Source organism: Alligator sinensis, unplaced genomic scaffold (assembly GCF_000455745.1).
Source record: "Alligator sinensis unplaced genomic scaffold, ASM45574v1 scaffold512_1, whole genome shotgun sequence".
Taxonomy (NCBI): domain Eukaryota; kingdom Metazoa; phylum Chordata; order Crocodylia; family Alligatoridae; genus Alligator; species Alligator sinensis.
The window spans coordinates 1,452,412-1,461,976 of record NW_005842063.1 but is presented as its reverse complement, the minus strand read 5'-3'; positions in this window follow the sequence as shown (position 1 = coordinate 1,461,976).

Genomic DNA, 9,565 nt, shown 5'->3' with positions numbered 1-9,565 from the left:
AAAGGACCTGGCAAGCGGACAGCTAATGGCATTAACAGGAATGGGGGAAGGGGAAGAGCTGCAGGTCTTGATGAGTGAAAAGCCCGTGGGAGGCCTTTTGACAAATTTGAATGAATTGAAGTCCACCTCTCCCAGGGGACGACAGTAAGGCTTTTGGACGCTGTCCCAGATGGCATTCTCATAAACAACGTGGAGAAATGCGGGCTAGATAGGATTACTATTAAGTAGCTACATGATTGGTTGCATAACGGCTAGCAGAGAGTAACCATAAATAGATCCGTGTCCACAGGTTTCAAGTCAAGTTCCACCAGTGTCTGTTCTGGCTCAGATGTCACGAAACATTTTTTATTAATGACTTGGATATGGGTGGGCGAGCTCAAATTTTGCAGATGATCCAAAGCAGGAGGGGTCACAAACGCTTCGGAGGATGGTAGAAGAACTCAACGAGATCTTGGTACGTTTGAGAACCGGGCCATAGACGTCAGCGTGAAATGCAGTAATGACAAATGTCAGGTGCTAGATCTGGGGAAGAAAAATCAAACGCACAGATGCTGAATGGGAAATGATTGGCCAGGTGGTTGTGCTGCCACAAGAGATGTGGGGGCTATAGTGGATCCCAAATGCAGCATGAGTCAAAGGTAAAGCTGTTGCAAAAAAAGATGCAATTTTGGGTTGCATCGGCAGGAGTCTGGTATGTAAGGCCTGGAAGGAGACGATGGTGTTTTCACTGGCAGTGGCTGGGCCTCAGCCGGTGTGTCTGTGTGCAATTCTGAGCTCTGCAGTGTAGCAAGGGCAAGGAAAGCCTGAAGGTGATCCAAAGGCTAGCAGCAATACCGAAAAAGGAGTTGGACTGCACGCCAGGTGGGGAAGGGCTGAGAGAACACAACATGTTTAGCTTGGACAAAAGGAGATTAAGGAGAGGTTGGACAGTCAGGTTCAAATAGTTGGAAGGCTGTCGTAGAGAAGAACATCTGTTTTCGCTTGCTGCGGAGGGCAGGGCATGAGACACGGGGTTCAACTGCAGTGAAGCAGGTTTAGGTTATATCTTGGAAAAACCTTCCCGACTGTAGGAAGGGCAGGACCGTGGAAATTCGTCCCTGGGGGTTTACGAGACAAGGCTGGCTAGGCATCCGTCTGCGAGGGGAAGGGACCAGCGAATGCTGCAACTCTGCTGGGGGTTGGACTAGACGACCCTTGAGGTCCCTTCCAAAGCTGTGGCTCTCTGAAGCCATTTCAGGGCCTGTTAGTACTCTCGGGTGTCACGATAGCTGGTCAGTTGTCAGCCCACAAGAATCAGGGCGGGCAGCAGCCCCGTGTGTACAATGGAAACAGCTCTAAGCAACTTGCCTGTGAAAGTCTGGGATGCTCCCTTCGCAGTGCAGGGTCGGGGGAGTACACAGGAGTAGGGCCATGTCCCTGGTGGGGAGTGCATGGCTGTTCCCGGGCCCTACAGGCAGGACAGGGGATGGGCTAACGGTAGCCAGCCCCGCTGCCAGCTAATGGGACCTTGAATGCCAAAACCCCAAGCCTCTATCACTCAAAGCTTCCCTGGGGACTTGGGGAAGGCGCATGTCACTGAATCTCAGCAAGAGGCAGAGCGAGAGATCGATCCTCTAGTCCAGCCCCTTGCTCAAGGCAGGATCGTGCCAGTCTCAGCCATCCCAGATGTTTGTCTAACCTGCTCCACAAAGCGATGGAGACTCCGCAGCCTCCCCGCGCGATCACTTCCGCTTGCAAAGGGGACTTCCTTCCCAGTATCTAACTAGCCCGTGTCCGGCTGCTATCTATCTTGCCCATGTTGAAGCTGAGCCCACTATTTCTGGTCCTGGCTTATCTCGCCGTTCTCTTTATAACAACCTTTTTCTCGCGTCGATGCCTGCTATGAAATTTACTCGCTGGTCACTTGATGGATGTAAAACATCCCGACCCGTGTTGCTTTTTCTAATATTTTATTGAAGCAGAAAATTTAGGCCAAGGACCTGAGGCTCAGGCCTTTTCCCTGGGTGCTTTCTTGGCTCTAGCCTGTCCTTAGCGCATGCAGCTGGCCGGAAATTTAAGGCTCTCGTGGAGCTTTCAACAGGCAGCCACTACCGCGTTTATAGGGAAAGGGATGGTGTCCTGCTGACCTGCTCCGGAGGAGGCTGCGTGTTGTTCCACCTGGCGTCCCTCTGCGACCAGGCCACCCCTGATATTTGGCCTTCCCGGAGACAGGTCTGCATTGAGCTATCTTTGAAAGGGCTCAGCCTCAGCATGCCTCGTGGTTTGGGGAGTTTATGCAGATGGCTGCGGCCCAGGGTTGGTGGCTGTGGAGTATGAACTGGCCATCTGTTTATGGAGGGGGAAACACACTGGAATATATTGAGAACAAACAGGGAAGCCGCGGAGTCCGGAGCCAAGGCCTCACTTTGCTCAAGGGGAGCCAGGGCCACCTGCCAGCATGTGGTTTCGGCGTCTTTATTTGTGGAGCTGGGTTTCCAAACAAGCGCGCTGGACTCTGCCGAGGCAGGAGCCGGCCCAGCTGGCCCGGTCGCTCCGGTTTGAAAGATCCTCGTGGCAAACAGCCATTGCCCGTGGCCGCACAGCCCATCTTTCCAGCCCGGAGATGATTCCCCGAAGCATCCAAGGTTGCTTGCCTCAAGAATGCGGGGCCACCGGCGGGGTTTTGGCGTGGTGTTTTCACTGGACAGCCTGACGGTGAGGAGGGAGCGCGGCTGTGTCGTCTGTGGCACGAGGGACTTGCCAGACTACAGCTGTTCCTCGCATTAGGGTGACGCACACACGGATGCACACACATGGATGCAGCTGTTCTTTACGTTTGGGTAACCTCACTGACGGTGGGAAGAGAAGGAACTCGTGCTCAGCTCCTGCAAAGATCAAGCCCCTACAGTGCCAGGCACTGTATAGACAGGCAGCCCGTGCCCGGGTGAATGGCATTCGGGCTCCAAACAGCTCTGTAACCCGGTGGGGGGGATTTCCGACGTGCAAAGAGAAGCCAGGGCCTATAAGCCCCGTCTTAGTGAGCTCTGAGATGAGTTTGGTGAGCAGAGGCATGATCAGGGCAACAGGAGGGGAGAGGGGCACTGGCCCCGATCCTAGACTACCAGCCACAGGCTTTCCTCCCCCTGCAGCCAGTGTGCACAGAAAGAGTTAAATGCCTCTGCTCCAGCTATCTGGTTTTGGCAACATCTCCTCGTTAATACTGGACTGGATCTAAACCAAATTGCCCGCTCACTCGGGCCCCTGAAAAGTGCTTCCAGGTAGGGATGCCTCCTAAGTCACCCTGAAGAAGGGCGTTGGTGCCTGAAAGCCTGCAAAGAACATTTTTTCCAACTATTTGGTTGGTCTGATAAAAGAGATCACATCGACCCAAAGAACTTTGCCTGCCTATGTGCTTAGACCAACACGGCGACAACCATGAACCCTCCTAAGTCACCGCCCTGGGCCAGAGGGGACAGCTGTCTCTCAACCCTATTACTTCTGATGTGTAACGAGGAAACGCCCAGACTGACACCACATTGTTCTGGCTATACAGGCACGTAGCAAGTCGCATGCCCTGGCCTGGACAGTTTGCAAATCAGGCAAACAAGCGACGTGACACGTGGGAGGGGAAGGAGAGGTGGAGTGAGTGGTGCCAGGTTGCAGCAGCAGGTCAGGGCTCCCTGCAATGCTTAGCAGGGCTCTAGCCATCAGCGTGTGTGCTGTCTCCAAAGGGATGTGGTGGGCCCAGATCTGGAAGTAATCTGTGCCACTCCTATGGTTGTGCTATCTCTGGGAGCCAGCTGGCTTCAGGGTAGGAGTGACAGAGCACTACTGGATGCAGAAGGGCCCAATCCACAAAAGGACTTAGGAGCTTGACACAAGAGGAATTTAGGCATCTGAACCCCAACCTGGGAGCCTAGAAAGCCCTGCTCAGCTGGTTGCAGGGCACCGAAGCTCTGCCCCAACTTCCCGTTTCGACACGCAACTTCCCCAGAGTCGACGATGCTGCTTCTGCACATTTCGGAGAGCCCCAGCCTTGCCCGGGCTCCGCACCTTGGCACCCAGCTGCCCCCAGAGCCTGGTTGGGATCCAATAAGGAAGTGCTCCTTTGCTTCTCTCCCTGCGGGTGCGGAGCATGGCTCACGGAGCAGGCGCCACAGCGGGCTCAGGGCAGCTTCTGGAGGAGAGGGAAGGCGAATCTTTACCCATCCGGTGCATGGGGGAACAGCCCCAACACGGAGCTCTCCCCCTGCCCACCCCAAAACCCCCGTCTCTCGGTGGGAAGAGGAGACAGGAGATATTTTGGGGAATATCTGGTGCCACCACCCAACAGTCACCCCTGCTCTGCTCCGTGAAAGAAGGCACTTTCTGCTGGGAAAGGGCCTGGATTGTGAATGGGGAGGATAGATACCTCCTGGAGCTGTGAGCGAGGCAGCTTGGGAGAGACCCTGTCACCTAGTAGCTGGGTCTAGGCAGCTGCTTGGTCAGTTGGCTGCACTTTGGGTTCCCCTCCAGGGGCCAGCCAGCTTGACCCCATGTGTGCCCCCTCCATGCCAGCTCGCAGCCTGGAGCTCCTCTGATGAGGCTGCTTGGTGCCTCCCCCTGAGCTCCCAGGGTCTGAGAGCACTGCAGGGAAATCAGCAGGGGTTTGAATCCCTAACTGCCTTCCTGAGTCTGCCCCTAGCCCCCACGGCCCGTGGGGCAGGAACCTTGCAGCCTCGCTGGGCCAGGCAGGTGCTATCTTCCATTGGCCCAACGGCATAGATATATCACCTTTCCCAGCTCGACAGAGTTAGTCTCTGAGGTGCCCCCCGACCTTGCCTGACTCCAGACTAACAGGCCTAGCTGCCTCTCTCGGCTATAGGGCTGGCAAAGGAAGCTGTCAGTGCTCGGAGCTCAGTAAAGGCGCTGGAGACTGGTTAGATCTGCAGCATTCGAGCCCCCTCTGCTGCAAGCAGCCGGCTGCACACCCGGGGCTGCTTCTCGCTTCTGCATCTTCTGCGCACAGTGCAATGGTCTTTGCTGCCTCTCATGCACCTACTGTGGCTTGCGGCAGTCTCCCGGTGTCTGAGGAAGGGTGTTTGTACCCCAAAACTTGCAAAGAACTTTTTTTTATTAGTTGGTCTAATAAAAGAGATCACATCGACCCAAAGAACCTCGAAGCAAACAGCATTTTTCTTGAAGTGCCAGCACTTGGGGCAAGGGGTAGAGCGCGCATCTCGGCTTTCCTTTACCTGAGGAAGAGCAGGGCTAGGTCCTGTGCTGTTGGGTCTCCAGCCTTGGACCTGCGGCCTCATCCTGATCAATGCAGCAGCCTACTCCAATCTGCCCCCCCGGTCGCTGCTCCCACGTGCTGGATGGAGACAAGCCCGAGGCTTTTGTCGATGCCTGAGAGATTGTGCCCTAAAGGTCCCACTCGTAACACCTGACCAGCTGCTTCCCTTATTGAAGAGCAGAGAGAAGAACAGGAGGTGCGTGGGCAACAGGGGCCTTCCTGCGTCTAGGTGGGCTCTGGTGACTCGGGGGTTGGTCTCCTGGTTTCCTGACTTGGTTTGCTCCTGCACTCTGCTCGCCAGCTCCTTCTCTGGCTTTGATGTCCCGGCTTTCCTGTCTGGTAACCCGGATCCCCGACTGGCTCCCAGCTCTGGCTGGATTGCACCTGCTAGAGGGGCTGGGGAGCCTGTGGGTGATTTTGTCCCACCCTGCTTGAGTCTCTGGGCTTTGTACCCACTCATCCCCTCCTTCCCCAGGTTGCCGAATTCAAGCAAGGGGCACATGGCAATGAGCTCTCTTCCCTGTGCATGGGCCTCGTTGTCGAAGGGGGTCTGCCTGCACCCCCGCCGCTGTGATCCTAGATCTGCCCCTGTGTCCGAGCCACGAAGAATACAAATCTGCTTCAGCTGCTGGTAAAGGGATTGAGGCCAGGACCCATCAAATCAGTGGGAGTTTGGTGTCTGAATATCTTTGCGTGTCTAGTCCTTTGTCCTTTAGGTCAAGGCACGAAACCTTACGCTTGAGTTCGGGGTTCCACATCTAGTGCCCCCAGCTGCCTCCTGATCTCCAGAAATGATGCATATATAATCGACTTTCAAACCACTGTACATCAGGGTTTGGCTATGTGGCCAAGTGCCTGTAATGCAAGCTGGGGGTGAACACACAGTATGTCAGCTACTCCCCGGTAGATGATTTTGTGGCTGCTCTTACCCTGCAGTAAATGGGAAAGAAAGACCTTCCTTGAGGGGTGAGCTACCCTGCATTTGCTATGGGGCAAGACGGTGCACGTGGGCTGCTGCTGCAGAGTAGGTAACGGGTTCTCAGCTCCTGCCCTAGCTCACTTCCCAAAAGCTGTGTGTGTGACCATCCCCTCCATGTACTATCCCATCCCCTCCACAAAAAACATGGATCCAGGTGGTTTCCTTCTCCCAGAAAGATTACTCCCAAAATACCGAGTAGAGAAAAGTGCAAGGGCTCCTGAGTGAGACGGGGACCGGTGCCCTGGCTTTCTCTAGAATACCGAAGCCAGGAAGCAGAGGCCAAGAAAACATCCTGTTTTTGTTTGCTGAGAGAAACCGGGTTAGAGGGAAACAAGAAAGCTGCTGGCATCATGCAGTACTCCCATTAGCTGAAGAACTGGATCTTAGGTCTGTGGAAACAAGGGGGAATTACTGCATGGACTGATTAGGATTAACACTGCTCCGTTGGGCTCAGGAAGGCTTTGGCTGCGTCTCCCTTATTGCAAAGCAGACACTCGCCACGTCTTCCATCCCACCTGGGAGAGGTGTGGTTCCTCCCAATGCTTGCCAAACCTATGAGGCCCTTTTCAGTGGGATGGGAATACTCATCAGCAGCTCCTAATCCAATGGCAACTTGTCAGCACGTCTGCAAGAGACCCGGGTCCGACTGTCACTCAAGAAATGGGAATGGTGCAGCTACCCTTCTGCGCTGAGGCTGACTGCATGGGCCACAAGAGCTTGTGACCCCTTCCCGTCGATTTTCGGGGCTTGGTGTTGCTATGAGATAATGTCTGGGGGACACAGTGTCTAGGATTTTGAAAAGGGGGTGCAGGTGCTGTGCTGTGTCAAACACCCGGCCTGCGGGGTGGACCCAAAGAGGATGGAGCTGGGCTATTCTCAGTGGGGGCAGATGACAGAATAAGGAGCAATGGGCTCAGGTTGCGACAAGGGAAGTTTAGGGTAGGTATTAGGAAAAACTTTCTCACTAGGAGGGTAGTAAATCACTGGAACAGGCTACCCAGAGTGGTGGTGGAGTCTCTCTGGGAAGACAAAGCCTTGGCTGGGATGAGTAGTTGGGGCTGGTCCTGCTTTGAGCAGCGGGTTGGACTAAATGTGACCTCCTGCGCTCCCTTCCAGCGCTCATTTTCTATGATTTGAGGCTTTGTGATGATGCACCACCTTTTCCTCCAGTTCACAAGAAACTCTTAAGATGTACTAATATGCTGGGGGCATAGGGCTGTAGTATCCAGTTTAAGATCAAAGCCGAAAGTAATATAACGTTATTGGCATGCATGCTGATATGTTGTTTATTAAAAACACAACTAGGCCAAACTAGTCCAAAGAGATTGTTTTATTAGTCCTGTAGTTATTTTAGCTAAATGTACATCTCTTATTCAGATTCATAAAACAAAATTTAGACTTCTTGAATATCTTGACAGTGCCTCCAACACTTCCCTGTCAGTGAAGTGAGTTAATGTTCACCTGAGTTAATATAACTACACCTGACTTAAGTTTTGGGGGTTTTTTGTTTGGTTTTTTTTAGCTAGGGCTGTGAAATAGGAGAGGGATTACTGGGAACAGCTAATGGACAGAACTGCAGAAGAAAGGATAACCTGATTAGTGGAATATCAAAAGGATTATTATGGAGAGTGTTGTTAACATCCATGGTGTGAAGTGAGATTAGCAGAGTCAGGTAGATTATAATGAGCCAGATACCTAGAGCCGGTTTATAAAATGCTAAATGCAAAGGCTGCTCAACGGCAGTACTTGCTGGGTGCTTGTACATGTGGCCAAAATCGGGCTCGCCCTGTACTGAAATTGTTCTGGCTTGCTTATGGCTATTTACTGCAGTTGCACCAACAGGCCCCAAGATTTGGTCGGACCCCTGCTGTGCCAGGTGCTGCGCAAATGCACGATGAGAGCTCAACGCCCTGCCCTGAGCAGCGCAAGCAGTAACGACGTGGGAGCACGTCCTGCCTTTCTCTTTGCCCTGTGCTGAAAGCAGGGCCTGCCGCAGTAATGCCAGTCACCATTGATGCCAGGGCAGTGCATTTCCCCTGGAGGCTGCGATCCCATCACACATGCATCTCCCCAGCAGCAGCAGAGAGCTTTGCTAGCATGCAGTCCCCCCGCGAGCTCCCTGGACTCTTTCATAACTGAGCAAGGCCTCGTCAAAGCTCAGCGTGGAAGTGCTTCTTCTTAACCCTGTGAAATCTTAACTTTGTCAGACCCCATGAAATATAAATTTGCATTTCTACCCAGGAGAACTTTTACAATCTTTTCTCTGATGAAGGGTGTTTGTGCTCAAAAGCTTGCAATTAAAGAATTGCTTTTGTAAAAATGTGGTTGGTCTAATAAAAGATATCATCTCTACTATGAGTCCTGATTGCCTCCTCTTAACTCTGTTTCTCAGAAGCAGGGGCGGTTTACCAGGCCCTGGCATTCAGCCTCTCATCTCTGGGATTTATGAGCACCATCATTTTCAGCAAGACTTTGCCAGTCCCAGGGAAGGGCTGCTTGCCGTTCACAGTGTGAATTGTTGAGTCTGGTTTGAAGCTCACACCCAGTGCGCACAGCTCTTGGCTTTGCAAGCAATTCGGCTGAGCCGCTCAACAGCGCCTGTGCCCAAATCGCCTTTTAATTGGGATTTAATTGCAACCAGGATTGAATCCGGGTAATATTGTCTGGTAGTTAAACCCAAATTAATTAACGGAGAGCTGTGCACGAGGGATTAGCTTGTGTGTGCGAGCACCCCAGGTGTGCAACTGCGGTGGCTGCCGTTCTCAGTAATTAACATGCCAGGAAAACTGTAACCAGCTTTCAGGGCCGGAGCAATGGGGAGAAGGGCAGCTCAGGGTGTCCTGGCCCCACAACGGAGCTGCCTGGGAGCCAATACCGGGGGGAGGACGAGGGACATGACACAGGGGCCTGAGGTCGGGTGGGGTGACAGAGGGAAGGCAGCAGTTCAATGGTCCTGCATCTAATTGTGAACTAAGCCAACCAGTCCTGCCTGAGCTTCCTGGCTCTTTTCCCAGGGAGTGGGTTCATGGGGGGAGTGACTGGTTCAAGTCTGGGGGCCCTCCGCTGCCTGGCTCAGGAAAGTGCTGTGCACCTGGGCCAAAAAACAGACCCCGGGGTCATCTCCCCCGCGGAGGCGGTGAGAAGCGCTGCTCAGAGCCGGGCCTTTGGCAAAGGAGCCTCTCGCTCCTGTCCTGCCCCCGGCCCCGCACGAGGCCATCGCCGCCGCCCTGGCTACCCCCGCTCTGCTCCGGGGCGGCTGCAGCCCCCGCTCCCCGCCCGGGCTCCGGGGGGCTCGCCCCGCACAGCCAGGCCCCGGGGCTGGGGGCGCTCCC